Genomic DNA, 20,165 nt, shown 5'->3' on the forward strand with positions numbered 1-20,165 from the left:
TCTATTAAGTTCTGGGGTTTTTCATCTTTATTTGTTCAGAATCTCTTATTTTACTAGGACTATTAACTTTTTGACTGTGAAGTGAGTTCAGTTTCTTTTTCACTTTGTCATCCTTTATGTTTTATTTTTTGTATGCCATGCAAAAGTTTTTGCTTCTTTCTTGGGTTGATCAATTGATTGCATTGTATGTAATAATGTGTATCAATCTTTTCCTTTTTTGGCTTTGGATTCTGGGTCATAACCAGGGAAGTTTAACCCATTCCCAGATTATAGATGAAATCCTCATGTTTCCTTTTGTATTTACGTGAGTTAATTACTTACAATTACACCTCTTAATCCATATGACTTTAGCATAAAAGATGGTATGAGAATTAGATCCAATCTGATTTTTTTGTCTGGCTATCTACTTATCTCAACTCCACTTAATGAAAATTCCATTCTTTCATGACTAATTTGAGATAGCACTTTATTGTATACTAATTTTCCATATGCAATGTTGAGCCTATTTCTGAATTTTATAACATGTTATATTAATTTATCTGTCTATATTCATGAGACAACATATATTGCTTTAATTATAGAGGCTTTAAAATATATTTAATCTGGTAGGCTTGGTTCCCCCTCATTGCTCCTATTTTTCAGGGTTTTCCTGGATGTTCTTTCTTTTTATGCTCTTCCAAATAAATTTTATAGTCAAATTGTCTGGGTCCATAACAAAACATGATGGTGTTTTTATAGAGATTGCATTGAATTTATAAATTAACTTAGAGAGAACTGACATTTTTACTGATGATGAGTCTTTCAGTCCAAAACCATGGTTAACCATGTCCATTATTTGAAATCTACACTGTGTTTTACAGTTTTCCTCATATAGGTCTTGAACATTTTTTTGTTAAGTATTCTATTTTATAATTATCAGATTAAATAGACATGGATAAAGATATAGATATAATAAAATGCTAAGGAATTTAATGGCATTTTCACCTGCAACACATTTTCATGTGCCCCATACCCTTTGGCCCATGGTATTACACTACTTTTTATATCACCGACTTTCAGAGGACATGTTAACCAAGCACAAAAGCAATCCTGGTAGAAAGGGAATTGCCCAACCACACAAGTTCTTAAATTTCAGCAATATCTCTAATTCTTAAGTGAAGTGTCAGGATGCATATTTGTAGTATGAAGAGATACAACATAAACTATATGTACTTCATTGACATTGTCCTTTTTTTATTTCTTCAAATTATCATCCACTGTGTTATTAGAAACCCTAAACATACTAAGGAACCGAGTCTCCGTATTCTGAATATTTTTTTAAAAAAACAAAGCAATTGGGATTTTCATAACCTTAAGATAGCACAGATTTGCAACTTTGACCAAATTAACCGTGACTTTACTGTTATTTCACCAAATAAATAAATTTCAACTGGAGAACTTGAGAATTTCCTCTTAATGGTTTTCTCACTGCAGACTAAATTCCCATACCTCCTCTTCTGATATTTAGTGACTGAAAATAATTTGCAGGGGGGCTTCCTGGAAGCATTCCAGTGCAAACAACCTAGAGAGTTATAGTTCTTCATTAAAAACAGGCTAATTTAAGCTTAATTGCCCTTTGGCTGATCTTTCTGGCTCTAAGCTCATTCATTCATAACCACAAATATAATACAACAAAATATAGCATTTTCTTCTTTATAAAGATTTTTTTCCAAAACTATTTTTTCATTTAAAAGCATGATGGCACCACAATGTGGTAGATTGCATTGTTGTTCCCAATTTTTTCCCATCCTAACATCAACACTCTTCTCATGGCCTCATTGTAGGTGGAGTAAACTTTCTTGTCCTTTGACTTTGGGCTTAGCCATGCCACTTCCTTGGGTCAGTGGCCTGTGGCAAGAAATGATGAAACATCATTTCTGAACCTAGAATCTAAGAAGCATCATGTTATTCCTTGTGCCCTCTTGTAGCTCTGCCATTTAATAAGAAAAAATTACCCCAACTCAAATTCTGACACCCAATTAAGACCCTGATCACCAATTCCAGTGTGTGCAAGGAAGTTTCCCCATACCACCAAGCAATTCACCAACACTAGCTGAGTATCCTACAATTCAATTTGATGCTGATACTATATACCCAGAGATGGCATCAGATCCCACAGATTAAGGGCTCAGTGCTTCAAGACTGCTCCTACTTCAGATGCCAGCCACAGGTCCAGCTTGTCACCTGTGCTTCTGACTGACTGGCTGTAGATCGAGATTCCAACAAACCCTCCTTCGGTTCAGTTAATTTGCTAGAAGAGCTCACAGCATCCAGAGAAACATTTTATTTAGCAGATCACTGGTTTATTACAAAATATATATAAAATATAAATATATTAATAAATATATAAATATATATTCATATAAAATATAAAATATAAATAAATATATAATATATTATAATTATATATTATAATATAAAATATATGTAATATATAATTATATATCATATAAATATATAAATATATTATATTATTATATATAATTATATTTATAAATATATAAACAAACATTTATAAATATATACAAATAAATATATGTAATATCAACAAAAATATAAATAAAAATTTATATAAAATTAATATAAATATAAATATATAAATAAATATAAAATATAAATATATATTTATATGATATATATTTTTATATATTATTATACAAAATATATTTATATTCTATATAATAAAAAAATTTTATACACACACACACACACACACACACACACACACACACACACATAACTCAGGAATAGCCAGATGGACAATACATAGGGCAAGGTATGTGGGAAAGGTATGTGCAGAGCTTCCATGCTCTCTCCAGGTGCGCTACTCTCCATGCATCTCCATGTGTTTACCCACCTGGAAACTCTCCAAACCTCATCCTTTGGGGGATTTATGGAGGATTCATTTCATAGGCATGATTGATTAAACCATTGGCCATTGGTGATTAATTCAACCTCCAGCCCCTCTCTCTCCTGAAAGGTTCGGGGGACTGGGACTGAAAGTTTCAACCCTCCAAACACATGGTTGGTCCTCCTGGCAACAGTCCCCATTCTTAGATGTGGTCCAAAAGTTACCTCATTAACATAATAAAAAACACCTTTATGGCTCTCACCACTTAGGAAATTTCAAGGCTTTTAGAAGCTCTGTGCCAAATAGGGGATGAAGACCAAATATACATCTCTTACTAGAGATCACGGTATCACACTAACACGTTGGGACAAGGACGATGAGAGAGACACGTCAAGGAGAATTGCCCCAGCAGCCCCCCAAATCTGCAATGCTAAGTATAGCTTCCCTAGCCGCCTCTGCCTGAAGAAAGCCCCATCAATAAGCCCAAACTGCATCAGGAGAACTTCACTAGACCTACAGATTCACGAGGTTATGAAATGCTTGTTATTTAAGCCACTGAATGCGACAGTTGTTTGGTATGCAGCAATAAATGGCTGATTCCACAGTCACTCAAATCCACAAACTAAATACTGACTTAGAGTCTTAGACTTTTCTTTTTCTTTCACCCTCCAGATCCAATCAGTCTTAAGAAGTTTGTTCTGCCCCGGTGTTTCTGCCAAGCCACTCCTTTCCATTTTCTTTATCACTGCTCGAACTCATGTCTGATCATCGTATATCTGAATTATTACAAAGACCTTCAAACCAAACTCTGACTTCCTTTCTCTCTAATCCATCTTCTCTACTGATACCAGAGAACTGTTTTGTTTGTTTTGTTCTTCGAATTACAGATTTAGTTATGTCCATCCTTTGCTTGGAAACCTTAGATTTGTATCTGCAAAATCACAGACCCCTTTTCCTCACCTCTGTCATAATGGATTGTAGCCATAAGTTTTCCTCCTGAATCCAAAAGGGCCCTTAATAGGAGGGTTCCCAACAGCCACTCTTCATCAGTATAAACTGTCTTTCCTGCCCTGTACTAGATAATTTGTCATTGCCATTGTCCATTGTCATTGTCCAATTTGTCATTGTCTACTCTCAAATTCAGACTATGACCCTGAACTGTATCCTTGGCCTTACCTTCTATTATTCTTTCTCTACCCTCACTGAATCCCATGTGCTAACCTCACTGAACAAACTTCCCTGTTCCCCAAACAGTCTGTTGATCTCCATAGTAATGATACTGAAATCTCCCCTACCAGATATGTCTTTCAGCCCACAGACCTCAAGTTCAAGCTGAAATGTTTGCTCCTCTGTGAAGGTCTCTTTGACATCTTCTTCCACTTCTATCTCAAGGTTCTACCCCTCTGGACGTGAGTAGGACCTTAACATTGTTCTATTGACAACATGACATTTACTTGTATCATAGTAACTCCTGATGAAGTGTCTCCTACTTATAAGTAGAGACCTTGCCCTACTAACCAGATTGAGCACTTAATAGGCACACTACAGGCTGGATAGATAAAACTACTCTTATGAAATCATCCAGGCAGCACTTAAAAGTCTATGATGCAATGTTTTCCTGCCAAATATGATTGTGAAAAGAACTTTGGTTTTTTTTAAATTAAAAATCCTTTTTACTTCAAAATTATTTAGAAATCGGAGACTTGATGAAGCTCCAGGGATACTGTCATGAAGTAGCATAATTTGTAAAACTAAATGAGTTTTCAAGGTAGATTTTACACATGTTAATTAATACCATTTAAGGAATGCCTGATTTAACAAGAGACTATTGCACATACAAAAGCATTGTAACAAATTAGAGTAATAGAAAATTGATTCCAAAAATATGAACACAATTATCATTTGACCATGCTTATCCAAAAGCAGTGGCATTCAATCATTTATTTATGCAACAGAATAAAGAAAATAACTTTCAGCTTTCGAATTAATTAATATAATCACTTCTAGCAAATGTAGGCATTACTACAGCAAATTAAGTTTATACCAGAAAGGGAAAAAATAGGTACATCATTTAGTGGGTTAAATATAAAATAAGAACAAAATAAGCTCACTCTTGAACAGACACATGAGTCTATAGATACTATGTATACCTGACGTTTTAGTAAAATTTGCAAACACTGAAAAGTACTACCTGTTCAGTTACCACCACAGTTTATGCTTCAGAAAACAGAGAACGTGATCTCTCAATAGGACATACTTTCCATGTTACCACTCGACCCTAACAGAATGACCCTATTCCTTAGCTCAAAGATTCAGGGGCCTGCTTTTCATCTGAAGTGACAGATTTGAAGATAAAACTGTATCTCTTAGGTAGAGCATTTGTTCATTAAACTTGAGGTTCTGGGCTGTGATAAGAGCCCAGGGGTGGCTTGAGAACTCACATAAGGACAGAACCACGAGAATTGGAGGATTTAACTCCCATTTCTAAGTGTGATCGCTTCTGGGAAGTTAAGAAAACAGGAATGTCTGAAAAAGGTTACTTACTGTGGTCACGTCTTTTTCCTGGGTCATTCATATTTCTTCTCTCTTACTTAAAAACAAAGTATAAATTTCCACTGACAGGTCTTCAGTCCCTAGAAGAGTAGTTTCCAAAATGGTGTGCACAAAACAAGCCACAATGGTAGGAAAAGACAACATGACAGCATCTTCTTAAGTATATTTTATCTCATCCTCTTTAATTTAAACATTATATTTTCAAATATTTTCATATTTTCATAGGCTTATAATAATTGTGTATATTCTGTCACAATATGATGTGCATTTTTCTAAAAAAATAAATATATGTTGGAGTATGTCACGATAGAATATTTTTACATAGGCTACATGATCCCAAAGTTTGGGAAGGAGCGCACAATATAAATCACTTGGGTCCAGAAAAACACAATAGGGCCCCTATTTATATTTGTTTTTAATCTATAAATAAGAGATCCACTAAGTTTTACTATATTCCATATGTGGCTATCACTGGAGCCGTCCCTTGATCCCTCTCCTTAGTCATTTGATTCAGAAGGTCAAGTCTCCCATCTGCTGTACTAGATATTCTTAGTAAGGTTGGGGGAGACTGTGCTTGCTTTTAAAACATACTGCAACATACTTCAGTCTTGGTAGGTACCAATAAGCTGGTTGATAGATCATATTATTTAATTAATTAAACAAACCCTCACAAAAATGGACAAGCGGCTTCTTCCCAAAAGTGCAAGGTGAAAACAAGAAACCGAAAGACTTGCTAGTTTTCCAACTACAAGCAAAATTAAGAAACTGACAGAGTTAACACTCCTTTACCACTAGCATGATCGATCTTACCATCTGCTCCATAGCAAGGTATAGACAATGGCCACCTAAGCAGATTTGACAAGAAGAGATTCAGGAATTCCAACTTATTGACAGGACTACTTAATGTATGTCCTAACTCCATGACACTAATGAGAAACTCTGCCTAAATTTACATTTCACCCTGAGATACTATCTATCTTTTGCATCCTCACTGTATTTTTTTCTAATTTATAAATTATATGTTTCAAAATGTACATAATTATATACATGTGTAAAGAAATATGTATAAATGAGTGGTTATAATTACATAAGTAGTATGCATCAATATTTATTTATTATTGGGAATGGATGCCTAAAAATTCTTAATATGGACGCATAAATAAAAATTTGGACACTACAATTCTAGAGAACATAAAACTTAAAAAAAATAGATTAAATAATTTTCTTTAAAGAACTATTATATCAATCAGTTACCTTCATAAACTACGTAGCTATATGAATTATGGAATATTCTACAGTGCTCTAGCAAGTATCCTTTTGGCTTAGACTGGAATGACGCTCATTTACTTTTGCTACCCTGTTGCTCTGTAGGATTGAATAAGTCCTCTAGAGATCCAACTTGTGTGCATTGAAACCTACAAAGAACCTAGTAATGATGACAATGTGAGTATAGTATAGTCCTTGACCTCCAAGAACTGACAGTCAAGTGTTTATTAACGGGAAAAACATAATTAAGAGAATCTTGAGGGGCCTGTGGGTGGCTCAGCAGGTTAAGCGTCCAACTTCAGCTCAGGTCGTGATCTCATGGTTTGTGAGTTTGAGCCCCGCATCGGGCTCTGTGTTGACAGCTCAGGGCCTGGAACCTGCTTCGGATTCTGTGTCTCCCTCTTTCTCTGCCCCTCCCCCACTCGTGTTCTGTCTGTCTGTCTGTCTGTCTCTCTCTCTCTCTGTCTCTCTCAAAAATAAATAAAACACTTTAAAAAAGAGAGAATCTTGAAACATTAAAATTTTAAAACATTATTTTATATGTTAAGGGAATTTTTAAAGTAAGATAAAAAGAATAAAGTGGAATTAAGTTGCCAGACTGCAGTTGATGACTTTTAACTTTTCATCCTTATAAAAACAGAAATTAAAAAGATATCTAACTTCTTATTTCACATGAAATTAGTAAAGATTAACAAGATATTACATAGATTTTGTTCTTTCTTAAAACACACACATACATACACACACACACACACAAAACTCCAAGACTGTAAGCTTTTACAACCAAGTACTCAACTTGTGAAAGATGATGACACAATGAATGTTACTTCAGAAAAAAAATTTTTTAAATGGCCCAGAAACTGAAATGAATTTAAAAACTGTACTATTAAAGACTAGAATTTTGCCATTAAAGTGAATGCTTTTTTTTAATTCAAAAGGTTATTTGTGAAGAGCTCACTCTGTTTAAACAAATTCTAAATTTTTATTTTCTTCAGTGACAGAGCGTTTGTTCAACAAACTAGCAAAAGGGCATGATAAAAATCTCACTAATATTTCCCAAATGTGTAGACTTTCTAGACACTATTTGGGTTACCAAATCCTTTGTGGCCCGCCCAAAACTCAGTTCCCCATGGTCATAAATCATTTCCGTTTTGAGTGTAGGTATTTTTCACTTCTACACAGCCACTCTACTCTAATGGGAAACTTTTCGTAATGTTTCCAGTGTGTGTTTTGATTCTGTGTTATGTGCACATGTAACATGGGGCATGAAGTACTATTAGGAAAAATGAAATGATGACATTCTCTTATAGCAACAATCTTTTCTTAAAGTACCGGCAATTAGTACCAAAGATTACATCAGCTTCATAAAATTCAGACAGTTAAAGAAAAGCACAATATACAATGAGCCACATTACTGAAGGAGCCAGTCATAAGTTAGGGAGAGCAGTTAACTCTTTATGATTTAAAGTTTGAGTGTTCCTTAGTGAAACATTCTTATTCCCACTTTCTTAGCCTCCTTCTTTATTTAGAAAACTCAGAGTTGGTTACTTTACTACTTATTAGCCCCTATTGGAGAGAGGAGGGAAAGAAAAGTAAAGGAAGCAAAATTCAGACCAATAAAAGTATCTATTGGCATTTCTCATTAAAAAAAAGCAGAGTAAGAAAAGATGCTGAAATAGTGTGCTAAATGGCGATTTGAATTTTATCTCATTGCTCATGACCCAGTTCCTATTGTCTCAAATAACAGAAATCAAGCTTTCGCGGTTAGTTACGTAACGTGATTATGGAGGAGAAGCTTTATGTTACTCACAATGTACATGTGCGCTAGCCTCGAACACCATTCAAGATGACAGCATAACGCAGAGGAGATCAAGTAAAGATGAGGGACCAAATTTGGAGCCTAAGACAGAACCCAGAAGAAAACTATCTCTAACGCTAAGTGATAACTATGTTTCAAGGGCAGAATCCCTGGCTTCGTCTGTCTCTAGTGTTGAATATAGAATTCCCACCCTGACTGGAAGAAGATCCAGTTCCTGACACCAACAGTACCAACTGCTGCCTCTTGATTCTTTCATCATGACTCTACCGTCAAGCAGACATAAAATAAACATGGCAAATACTTTAGTCTTAGCGTTCTGTGAGGACTGAACCCCCCATGCTCCATCATCTTCCTTGCTTCGTTTTCCTTCATGGCCCTTAATACCAGCTGCTGTACTCAGTTATTTTGTTGTTGTAGTTGTTCTTCATAGTCTATCTTTCCCTCTAAGATGTAAGCTTCAGAAGGTTAAGGATGTTTGTCTTTGTATTCACTGCTGTATGCCCTGCTCCTGCTAAAAGACCCAGCACATAATAGGTGCTAAATAAATACCTGTCAAATGAATGACTGATTGGCCCTGGTGTCCGCTTCTCTGCCTATGAGCCCAGAGAGTTACTCGGGTCCCACTGACATCGCAGGTGTCATCAAAGTGCCTTCATTACAGTTACAGTCTGCAGAGATTTAGCCGACAGGCAATAGTGGATGGGAAAGTCCCCCACTTCCTGCTGCCCTAAATTTCAATAAAAGGGTATGAGGAAACGGAGGAGGAAAACGATTCCTCCAGAAGCTGCAAGTGTCTGCTTACTCTTGATCTAGTCTTCTCTGGTCTTAGTGTAAAAGAGTTGCCTACTGGAGAAGTGAACGGACCTTGATAAAGGGCTGCTGGTCCAAACTCAACACCGAGGGCTCACGATGATGTCTTGGCTCCCCACTGCCATCTCCTCCAGTGCAACACGTCAAGGACACCACGGGTTGATGTCCACTCAGGGGTGCTGTTTCACACCGCTCACCAAGGGAGGGGCACTGCCCCCTAAGCTGCTAAAGCCACAGCTTCCCTCAAAAGACACCACGGTTGTCACATGTCACTTTGTCTAACCATTGACATGGGTACTGTCTCATTTAATTCTCACAACACTCCTAAGTGTTACTATCGATGTCAGCCAAGGAAACCCAGGTCTGGAGAGGCTGGTTGGACGTGGGAGTTAAGAGTGCTTCGTCTCTCACCACCCCTCCGCTCATATGCTGAACTTCGGTCGAAATTACTTACAGCCTCCAGGGCTAAGGTCTGGTATTCTTTCCATTTTACAGAGGGAAGTCAAGTCCCACGAAGCAAATGACTTGCCCAGTACAGCACAGTGGCAGGGTGGGAGAGCTGAGACCCCAGACCCACACTCTTAATCACTTCACCACAATGCTTCCTAACGTGTCCTCACACAGAAGCTAGCAAAACGAATACGACACGTACTCGTATAACATTTTAACACTGTCAGCCTTTTGTGCACACATTATCCCATTCCATTGGAACAACTTCTCCGACAGTCATTATGTTGGGCCGGGGATGAAAAAACATATAAAATAACGAGGCAGGAAGCCCCAGACTTCACATTTCATAGAACAAACAGAAAAAGCAGCTGAGGTACCCATTGCTGTTTTCCTCTTTCAGTACGAACTGGTAGAGAGGTAGATCATAGCAGAGCAAATGGAAAACTTCCCCAATCCCTATTTGGCCTCTGCCTTCTAGTCGCTTCGCATTCATAGTTGGCCAATTTGCCTCCTGAGTTCCAGATAAAGTGTAATTTAATTAGGAAACTTCCATATATACACTGTATCTCTGCATCACATTATACTAGGCTAAATCTAGGCTACACCAACTGCTGATGTGTTCTTCAAAAGTGCCTTTATACTTGCTGTTTTGCTTTAGAAATACTCTCGGTATAAAAAGTACCTGACTTTTCATGGACCAGGTGCTAAAATTGGTGGTCAGGGTTTATTCTTATAATCACAACCCTAAGATTCACCTTTCGGAGAAGCACCGTCAGAAAAAGTTCGTGCTACCCTAAGTATAGTTCAATCAAGGCTAGAAAAAGTCTTAAAAATGCCCATTATTTCCATAATTATAATTCTTCCCCTACTAGGAAGAGGGGTCAAAATGTGCTAAACATCTTGGCTGGGCAGTTGGAGCCCACCCGCCGAAGCACAGAGCACTGAGCCAGCACGCTGCTTGGTTGTCTTCCCCATGTGTGCGTCTGTGCAGAAATGCAATTGTGTCATTATCAACAGATACTAGCTTAGCAAATGATTTTGGTATCTATTTCCCATGATCTGGGCAGAAAGACGGTCACTCTAGGGCAGACAGGGTAGATCTAGCCCACTGCAGAGATCCTTGTGGCGGCCACAAAAATGTGTAGCTGGTCCTGAACTCTAGGGTTACCAATTAGGCTATAGTGAGGCTTCTGGAATTGGTCTCATGGATACTGAATGTCTAACAGAAGAGGGTGCGTGGACTCTGAGGAGAGCACCCATGTAACTAAGCTGTTGGGCTAGGATATCAAAGAGCAAGGAGATAGACATTTCACTTCTAAAGAATCAGATCTTGTTTTAAAATCACTGGTGAAGTGTCTGTTGTGATGGGGTTTTGTGTTGTTGTTGTTTTTGTTTTTGCATAGGGGATGACCATATGGTGCCTGCTTACATTCCCACCTTTGAACCCTGCACTCCAGCCTTTTCTACTTGTAATTCCAGAGCAAACCAGCCTCCCTTTGTTCCCTGACCTTTGCACGTGCTAGTTTCCATATATGGACTGTTCTTTTCCACCCCTCACTGTACTCTGAGTCGGGCTAATTCATCCTACAGGTCTTGGCTTTGAGATCATTTCTTTCAGAAAGCCTTTTCAGGACCATGTTAACCCTACACCAAGACTGGAGGGAAATGATTTACACTGTGTCTTCTAATTGTGTGTTCGCTGGTCTCTTTCCACCTGAGAGCTCTAATTGAGGGATCATGTCAGATTTGCCATTACCTTCCCAGAGCCTAACACAGTAACTAGCACACAGTAATAATTCAACAAATAAATGGATAAAAGGTAAGAAAACTTAACCGATCATAGCATGCCTCATTCTTGCTTGGGACACAAAGACTTTTTTTTAAGTTTATTTATTTATTTTGAGAGAGGGAGAAACAGAGAGAGCAGTACGAAATGAGGAGGGGCAGAGAGAGAGAGAGAGAGAGAGAGAGAGAGAGAGAGAGAGAGAGAGAGAATACCAAGCAGTCTCCATGCTGTCAGCACACACAGCCTGACACAGGGCTCAATCCCACAAACGGTAAGATCATGACCTGAGCCGAAATCAAGAGTAAGACATTTAACCAACTGAGCCACCCTGGCAGCTCCACACAAAGACTTTTGCTAAAACAAATAGGGAAAGAAGTCAGTTGATGAGCTCCATGTGGCTGAGCAGAGATCTATCTATCATTTGAAGTCTAAACTCAGAACAATAAGGCTGAGACCTCCCAGTGGTTAGATCAGTACTGACACCGGAAACAATCAGTCTGGAGTAAATCACAGTGAGAAGCCTAACTAGGAAATGCAAGTTGGAAAAACAGAACTGGATTTAGGGACAAAGGATGAATTCATACTAACATAAAAAATAAATAACTAAATAACTTTGGGCTCATTTTTAAGAGCTTTACTGACAAGAGAAATACACCATAATAAATATTTTGTAATAATACACATATCATCCAAATACATTTTTATAAATATATTTATTCCTAAATTAACTGAGATTAGCTGATATATATAATATATATTATATACATACAATATATATATAATTTTAGTCACTTATCAAAAAATTTCTTTGTTAGCCCTATAAAATGCCATGTGGATATGACCACATTAGAGTTTTAATAAGAATGATCCAATCCAAGTATATTCAGCAGATGATAACTTTCTTGTGTGCCAGTTTCTATGCCAAGTTCTATGTAGACATTTTATTCAATCCTACTGACAGCTCTCTGTAATATGGGTCTAACTATGACTTAGAAGTTAAATAATTTCCCCTAAGTCATTCAGTTGGTAAGTGGTAGAAATGTGATTCAGGTTTAAATGTGTGTGATCCAAATGGTCGGATTTCATTATTATTTTATGGCTGAGTAACATTTCATTGTATATATTGTACATCTGAAACTAACATGACACTGTGTGTTAATTGGACTGGAATTTTAAAAAATAAATAAATTCCACAAAGTAAAAATAGATAGATAGATAGATCTGATCCAAAGCCCATGCTCTTAATCACTGCACTATACTATCTCTACGAAAACTGGCATATGGGTCCCTATTTATATTAAACATTTAGGTAAACCAGGTAAGCACGTTCCACTACATGGCATCAATATTTATGTGAAGCAAGCCTTATATGCACCGACCATAGTCATTGAACTTATAGTGGTCAAGGTCAATGTTATCTGGCTCAGAGTTATGAGCCAAAAAAAATAAGTGGCAAAAGTTACCTTCTGGCTAAATAAGAGAGATGATTCATTTTGTTTTGATGGCTGCTTTGACAGAAAATCCAGATTCATGAAAGTAAATTGATGCAAATCATACTCATACACATTAAAAACTCGAGAGGTTACCTTAAGGGAAATCAACTTCTAATAATAACAGAGAATTTTCTGTTAGTGTCTCTCAAAAAAGGTACGCTAAGTTCCCAATTCAATTTAATATTCCTTTCAAGGCATGCCTAAATTGACCATTCTCTGATTGGTTTCTAGGAAGATTTAAAATCTGAGTAACTACATCTCAATGTAAATATATTACACTTCGACTCAAGATGCGTATTTGGTTTTTCTTATAACTGTTAAGTATCATAGGTGTCACTCGCTTCCTAAAAGTACTATTGACCACAAGAAATACTAGATACATATATTCAAATTCACTCCTTAGCTCACCAGTTAAATTTAGCAACTCTCCTGAGAAATGGCTAATATTAGATTTCCAGTTACCAGATGCTCTTTCGTTTCTTATGATGCTATCCTTTTTGAGTTCTAACTGGTTACCAAAGAAGATTCGTGATTAGCTGCATACTTGTGATCTCACTAGTTTTCTACTTCTTTCTGCTCTCTCCATAGCTCTAAGATGAGTTAATTTCATGGAACATTATTGAACTCAATCAGATAGAAGGATCCTTATGGGGAAAGGATTAATAATAATACCTCCTCCTATTTATATGTCAAGCCATCAAAGTCAAAAATCATTCTCATCAAAGAATACAAATTGACTACTTAAGTAGCATGCGCTGTCTCATGTAACTCATAAGCTTATAAACCAAGGTTCCCTGGAGATTATATTCAACAACCAATAATACACAGTATTTTAAAAACTTTATGAATCTATCAGCTATCTTTATACAAGCCTCCTAAAGAGTAGGTATAAGTAATAGGCTAACAGTGAATAGAACAAATTCATTAACTCATAAATAGAACAAATTTAAATATCCTTTTTAAAAAAATGGTGCATAAAGTGTCACAATAATGTTTATGTAGTTTTGTACAGGACCATAGTTCTATCAGCAATACTACCTTGGTCTTGGAATATTGGTAGAGGCACTTATAACCTTTTTCTCTTCGACTCAAGGGCAATGTCCCAAAGAGCCTTAGGAAGGATTCTTGCCTGTTAAGGAGTTCACAGAATTCTACGAAGCCAGGTCGATTTATGAAAAATGCCTCAGGTGGTGACGACTCCCCTAATTAAAGTTCACCCTTTGAACTTGCCTACCAGTGGAAACATGGTTTCTTGGCAGTTCCTGGGACACCAACAGGGGTGCATCTTCTCCCAGAATACACCAACAAATCTACTCCCAGGGGTCCCTGTTGCCAAGAGTAGCCATGGCCTTTATTTCATGGTCCTATAGTCTTCAGTGACTTCTCACCCAAGATTGGCAATACACAAAGTGCTGAGACACCTGCTATGTAACGAAAGATAATTTATTGGGCCATGCCCTCCAACTTTCTGGTCTGATATTAAGCTTCAAACTTCAACAAGTCCATACAGATCCCTCTCTCTATACTTAGAACACAAAATATCAATATGAGCCATGTACCTCACACATATCACAGAGCTACTATATTGTCTCGAAAATGTAATCCCTCCCCCGCCCCGACCAAACTGCAATTCCCCTGACATTATCAAACCCTGTCCTAAGTAGCAAAAACTGTGCCCATACAAAATCTGACAAGAGCTCTACAAGCAAATGTGTATACAGCCATGCACTGGCCCGTGTTCTTGCTTCACCTAATTCTCTTCAACAGTAACATATCATCTCCACTGGAGAGCAGGAAACATACCTGACTTGCTCATCATTCTATGCGCATTGTTTAACAAAGTGCAGGTCCTGTGGATGCGACCAGTGAGTAAATTTGATGGCTTTCCAGAACTTCTACTGCCACCGCTGCCTCCATGACAATGAACCTTGAAGGATGACAGTGAAGTTGCTGAGGTCACCAAAGTCTAAGTAAGGGCAACAGAAATGGATCACAAAAATCCCCTGACTGTGGGTGACGGCAACATTTGCTTTCTTTGCACACCAATGTAGTTGTTCACAGGTGAGAGGTTGCCAAAACAATACCTGAATCTGTAGGTCTCCCACCCTGTACTGCCCCCCACCACCCGTACTGCTCAGAAATGGTCTAGCAAACTACTCTCCTGAAGCTCTCTTGCTGTGTCATAGTGCTTGACTGAGTGCCCACTGTAAGTCAAATATTCCCTGCAAGAAAGCTTGCCAGGGCACCACCAGTTTTCACAAAATTTGTACCTTTCCAATGTCTTACTTGTAGAGAGATGGTAGACATTTGTAGGAATGAGGCACTTAGACATCTGCGTTTTGTTAAGTTAAGCTGGTCAGATTCTGAAACTTAGGCACTGTCAGCACGTGCTCCTATAAAAGAGTGCCAGTCTGAACATCTAATATTTTTAGCCCAGCTTAGCATATATTAAATGAATGGATGAATGAATAAATGAACGAGTGACGGAATTACAGGATGAGAGGGCCAGTGTGACCAAAAACTCGGAAAAAATCCTTTCCTGTTCTTCTCTCTGCCTTCTGTCCATCTTTATTTCGTATTTCTGCCTTGTAACCTCTTTATAACATCCCCCAAACTAGCCTTCAGAAAGTCCCAAATTATCTCCCCAAAACTTGTAAATGCCAAGCTTTGGTAATACCATCTACCATTTATCTTCCCAGGAAATGGAAGAATCCCCCAGGGCCATATATCCGCATACTCATGACAGAGGGGCAAACCTTCCAGGAGATCAATCCATATATCTGACTGCTTTGTAAGGGATTTACTAAGTGCAAAACAAATCATTCTTGGCGCCTGACTTTTGAAACATTTCCCTTTGTGTTTAGAAAGTGCAGTCACCCGGTCACTTGCATTCTGAGATGTGAAGTTTTGCAGATGGTTTAGTGTGTGCTCACTAAGATGGTCTTCCCCATTAACTCCTCAGCTCTCAACGCATGCTGTTTCCAAGTCTGTTCTGGGCGGTAATCTCATGGCCTAGCAATAGCCTAAAAGAATTAGTATTAGGTGCTTGGTTTAGCACTAAAAGATTTAGAAATATATTAACAGAAGTTCTACTAAAATGGCCCATCTGTGGATCCTGAGTATACAGGCTTTAAGGAAAACACACACACACACACACACACACACACACACAGTAAAAGAACAGTGTTTGCAAAAGAGAAAGGAAGTTTCAGGAAGTATCTTCTGCATAGTATACTCTCTTGGACTTTGTGCTCCTATGCTGTTTTGAGTTCCTTGAGAGCTCAAGCCTCCAAATTAAAAATTGGAGGCCAGTATTTTTATTGGGAGTACTCTCAGAACTGATAAAAGAATGAGGAAAGCAGGATTTGGTAGCAAAAAAAGTTAAAGAAAAAAAAAGTTGGAACCAAGATCTCAGCCAGTCCCCCAAAGAACTCTGCAGCTGGATAGGCCTTCAGATTTGTCTCCAATGAGGCAAAAGGGTAAGGCCATTTTACCCTTGCATCACCCCCTCACTGAATGTGTGCTGCCCCTAGAGAGAGACGACAGTGTTAGGGAAGGCAGTCATCTTTGGCAGAGGGCGATTGCTAGGAAGTGACTCAGCTAAGAGTAAACTAGGCTAATTAGGCCACATCTTGATCTCCTGTGTTGGCATATGAGCTATGCCAACGCTCCCGGCAGTTGAGGGGATGAGAGCCTTGTTCCTGAAGGGAGAGTCTGGGCAGCACTCCACAGGGTCCACTACATCTGCTGTATCTACAGTTAGAAATACAGGAACATAATAGCCAATTGAAAAGTGTACCCTTCACTTTTTAAATATCGTAATGGTATTCTTCCAAAATATGACATGAGGAGAACATTATCAGAAGAAAACTGGCATCCTTGAAGATGTCACAGCTATTGATTTGAACTTTTTAGAAAGTCTTAGCCTAAGCAGCAAATTCCAGATATGAGCTACTAAGCTATCACTGGAGAAAGAAAGCTTTTTTAATCATTGTTTACATACTAATAATGATCATCTCTAGTTTTTCAACATTTCTTCAAACTGAGAAAAGTGTGTATAAATGAACCACAAAGGTACATAAATGGTTTCACCAACTCCTGGTGTTCCTTCAGGAAGATCAGCCCATGGACTCACGTTTCATACATAGAGAAGCAAAATCCCTTACAGGTGCTTTTAGCAATAGGGATGGAAAATGTATCTGGCAGAATTATTTGTCTCACCGTAGGAAGCCAGAATTAAAACCCAGGACTCATCAAAGTTTGCAGGATTAAGGCACTTAGCTAGCATTTTTTGATTGAGTTGGCCAGATTTTGAAATTAATACACAAAATACATAATGTTAAAATTGCTAGCACACTGAATCCCTTGGAAGTGTCCATTTATGTTATAAAGTTTAACGTTATATATGTAATACGGTGCATCACAGAGATATACGACACTTACCATAAGAAATGACACTAATTTACTTCTGAAGAGAAACTTATAGCATCAGCTGTGTCCGTGCCCATATCCCAATTCAATGACATACTTTAAAAGATACTTACTTCTTCAAGAAGATTTAATGTAGCCACAACTACTTAAATGCCTTTCGAAGATTTGGAGGATCTGTAAAAATTTCTGGTGTTACTCTACTCGAATATTACGAAAATCCCGTTGAAGCCATCATTGGCAACAGCTCCAAAGTCAGATGGTTTCCTCTCTGAGTTCCAGGAGTTGTAAGGATGATGTGTGTCCACTTAGTAACGTCTTTAAGAGATGATGTTGTGAAAATCCTGACTGTTGACTTCTAACCTCGAGACCGGCATCAAATGGCCTTATTCGTTAGTTGGCAATCCACCCTAGAAGCCGGGAGGCCCCATCCGGGCTCTGCTGTGGCCTCTCAGCTAGTGACATGCAGGTCACCCAGGAAGGTTAGAAGTCAAACAATTGAGAAACAACCATGTCTTCATCCGTTCCAAGCGTGTTGATACAAGCTTCTTCGCTGGCCAGGAAACACAGCCAAGGGCAGAGAGGGCAGCACCTGCTAATCATTGGGCCACGCCTTGGCCAATTGTTCTGTGAGGCCTTCTTCCCCACGGCCCAGCCTTCAAGGACGCGCCGACCGTCTCTCTCCCTTGACTCCACGCTGCGTTCATCTCAAAACAGGGCCACGCCATGTCACTGACCAGCTGGACTCATCAGAAAGGCCACCATTTCATTAGGAAGTCCGACCCAGATGTACAGCACTCCCAGGAAGAACAATGAGAATGGCGTATTAGCCCTCTTCCAAGTAGAGAAAATGGGACGGGGAAGGCGGCACGGGGAGAGATGAAAAAGAAAACAAAGTAAAATTTCCGTGGCTAAAACGGTATAAATGACCCACGAGCCACCGCTTCAATATCGTCTGCTTCATTCAGAAAAATGTGCCTGGCGAGTAGGTGCTACATTCCTCGGGTACTAACTGTAAATTAGCAAATACACCTGGGCTATTAAAAATGAGTCTATGGGCAAAAATACTGCTGTTGTGAACCAGATGTTTATGCGAGTCCCTGTCTTGTTTTCACTTGCTAAATTTTATATAAATTTATATTGATAATGAAGGGGCGCCTTTGATGGCTGGTGCCCCAGTCGTGGCTCTTTGCCATCAAAAAAAACCCTTTTCTTTACTCCTTGATCTGCTCTTTGCAGAAACGAGGCTTTCCACTCAGATAATGGGCAACATCTGTTCTTTTCAGGAACTATTTAACAAAGATCTTGTTTCCGTGAAAAAAATATATATAAATGCCCAGATCTACTCTGTTCTCGTGGGGAGAAATGATACACTGTGACACAAAATGCAAAGGATGATAGACCAAGGGAAGTTCTAGCACAATAAAGGATGTTTGCGAAACAGTATCTTTGGGATAAAAACACAGGCTGCTTCAAGGGTTTGGGGACCTGGAAGGCAAGGGCCCTAACTTTGCTCAGGCAACTTGTTTTGGGTAGCTTAAGCCCTCTATTAGCTGCAGGTGCAAACATTGCACCTGTAGCTAATTGCAGCCAGAATTAGACCAAGACCATTGTGGGAACAATTAGACACTTAATTCTGAGGATGTGACTAGCCCACAATTAGCCCTGGCTAAAGTGTTTGTACCCACATGAAGGGAGACCGTGCGACTGTGCCCAAACCAGTCAAAGTTTTTTTTTTTAACCATGCACCTCTACATTCTGTTTTCCCTTTGTAGACAGAACTTAGGAAAAATAACTGGACGTGCAATGGTAAAATATCCATGATAAGAAAAACCACACTGAATGAAAATGAAGCCGCGTTGTCAAAGATACAAATAGGGGCAGCCACACATATAAATACGAACCGGGAAAGAAACTCTGTCAAAAGAGTTGCTTCAAACAATGAATTCCTTAGTTATGTCTCCTTTGCCAAGCCAGCAATTTATGATAATGGTGTAGAGAAGATTGCTGTGAGCTTGAAATCATTAGGTGAGTGTTCTTCACCTGTGATATGTTTATCCTCTTAAATGGAGAGGTTCTCAGGGATTTATGCCTTTATCGAAGTGACATCCAAATGGACTCACTTTCCAGACTCGGACCTTATTTTTCCCCTGCTACCATTCCCCTTGGAACATTCCCCAGCCATCCATGTTTTAAACATACAGATATTTTCTACTTGGGCATAAGGAAAGCTAGGGTTTTCAGTCATGAGTTCAAAAATGCCTTTAGTTAATCCAATAACCTTTCTTACACTACAGGTACGGTTTGAGAAACGACATGTTTTTCTAGTTTCATTTTTATTTGCTTTTACAAAATAAACGACTTGTCTTTGAAAAATCAGAAGCCTTTCAAGCACATTCTGTTACAGTTTACTGAATGCTGTATAAACCTTAACGTCTATTTATTGCTCGACTAGAATAATACAACAGAGCCAAGTTCATATCATCAGTTAAGTACCCCTTCAGTGCATGATAAAGCAAATATTCTACATTTGCCTTCCTCTTGTTTCATCTTCTTGAAAGGCTTATATTTCATCGATGTTTAAAAATATTCATGTGTCTACAGGAACCTGGGTGGCTCAGTCGGTTGAGTGTCCAACTTCTGCTCAGGTCATGATCTCACGGTTCGTGA

The 20,165-nt window shown here is 38.4% G+C and overlaps 1 long non-coding RNA gene across 2 annotated transcripts in view; it reads right to left on the minus strand.

Moving 5' to 3' along the window:
• Nucleotides 1-4,336: 4,336 nt before the first annotated feature.
• LOC113600659 (uncharacterized) overlaps nucleotides 4,337-20,165 on the minus strand; it is a 48,247-nt gene continuing 32,418 nt past the window's right edge. The window contains exons 4-6 of one of the 2 annotated variants that reach the window (XR_003421765.2): nucleotides 17,511-18,329; nucleotides 14,871-14,994; nucleotides 4,337-5,523 (exon numbers count right to left, since the gene is read on the minus strand). This is a non-coding gene — a long non-coding RNA (uncharacterized LOC113600659). Of the gene's footprint in view, nucleotides 5,524-11,758; nucleotides 14,995-17,510; nucleotides 18,330-20,165 lie in introns of those variants that run through there. The other variant, XR_008292623.1, reaches the window with a different exon arrangement.

The sequence above is a fragment of the Acinonyx jubatus genome, chromosome F2 (assembly GCF_027475565.1).
Source record: "Acinonyx jubatus isolate Ajub_Pintada_27869175 chromosome F2, VMU_Ajub_asm_v1.0, whole genome shotgun sequence".
NCBI lineage: Eukaryota > Metazoa > Chordata > Mammalia > Carnivora > Felidae > Acinonyx > Acinonyx jubatus.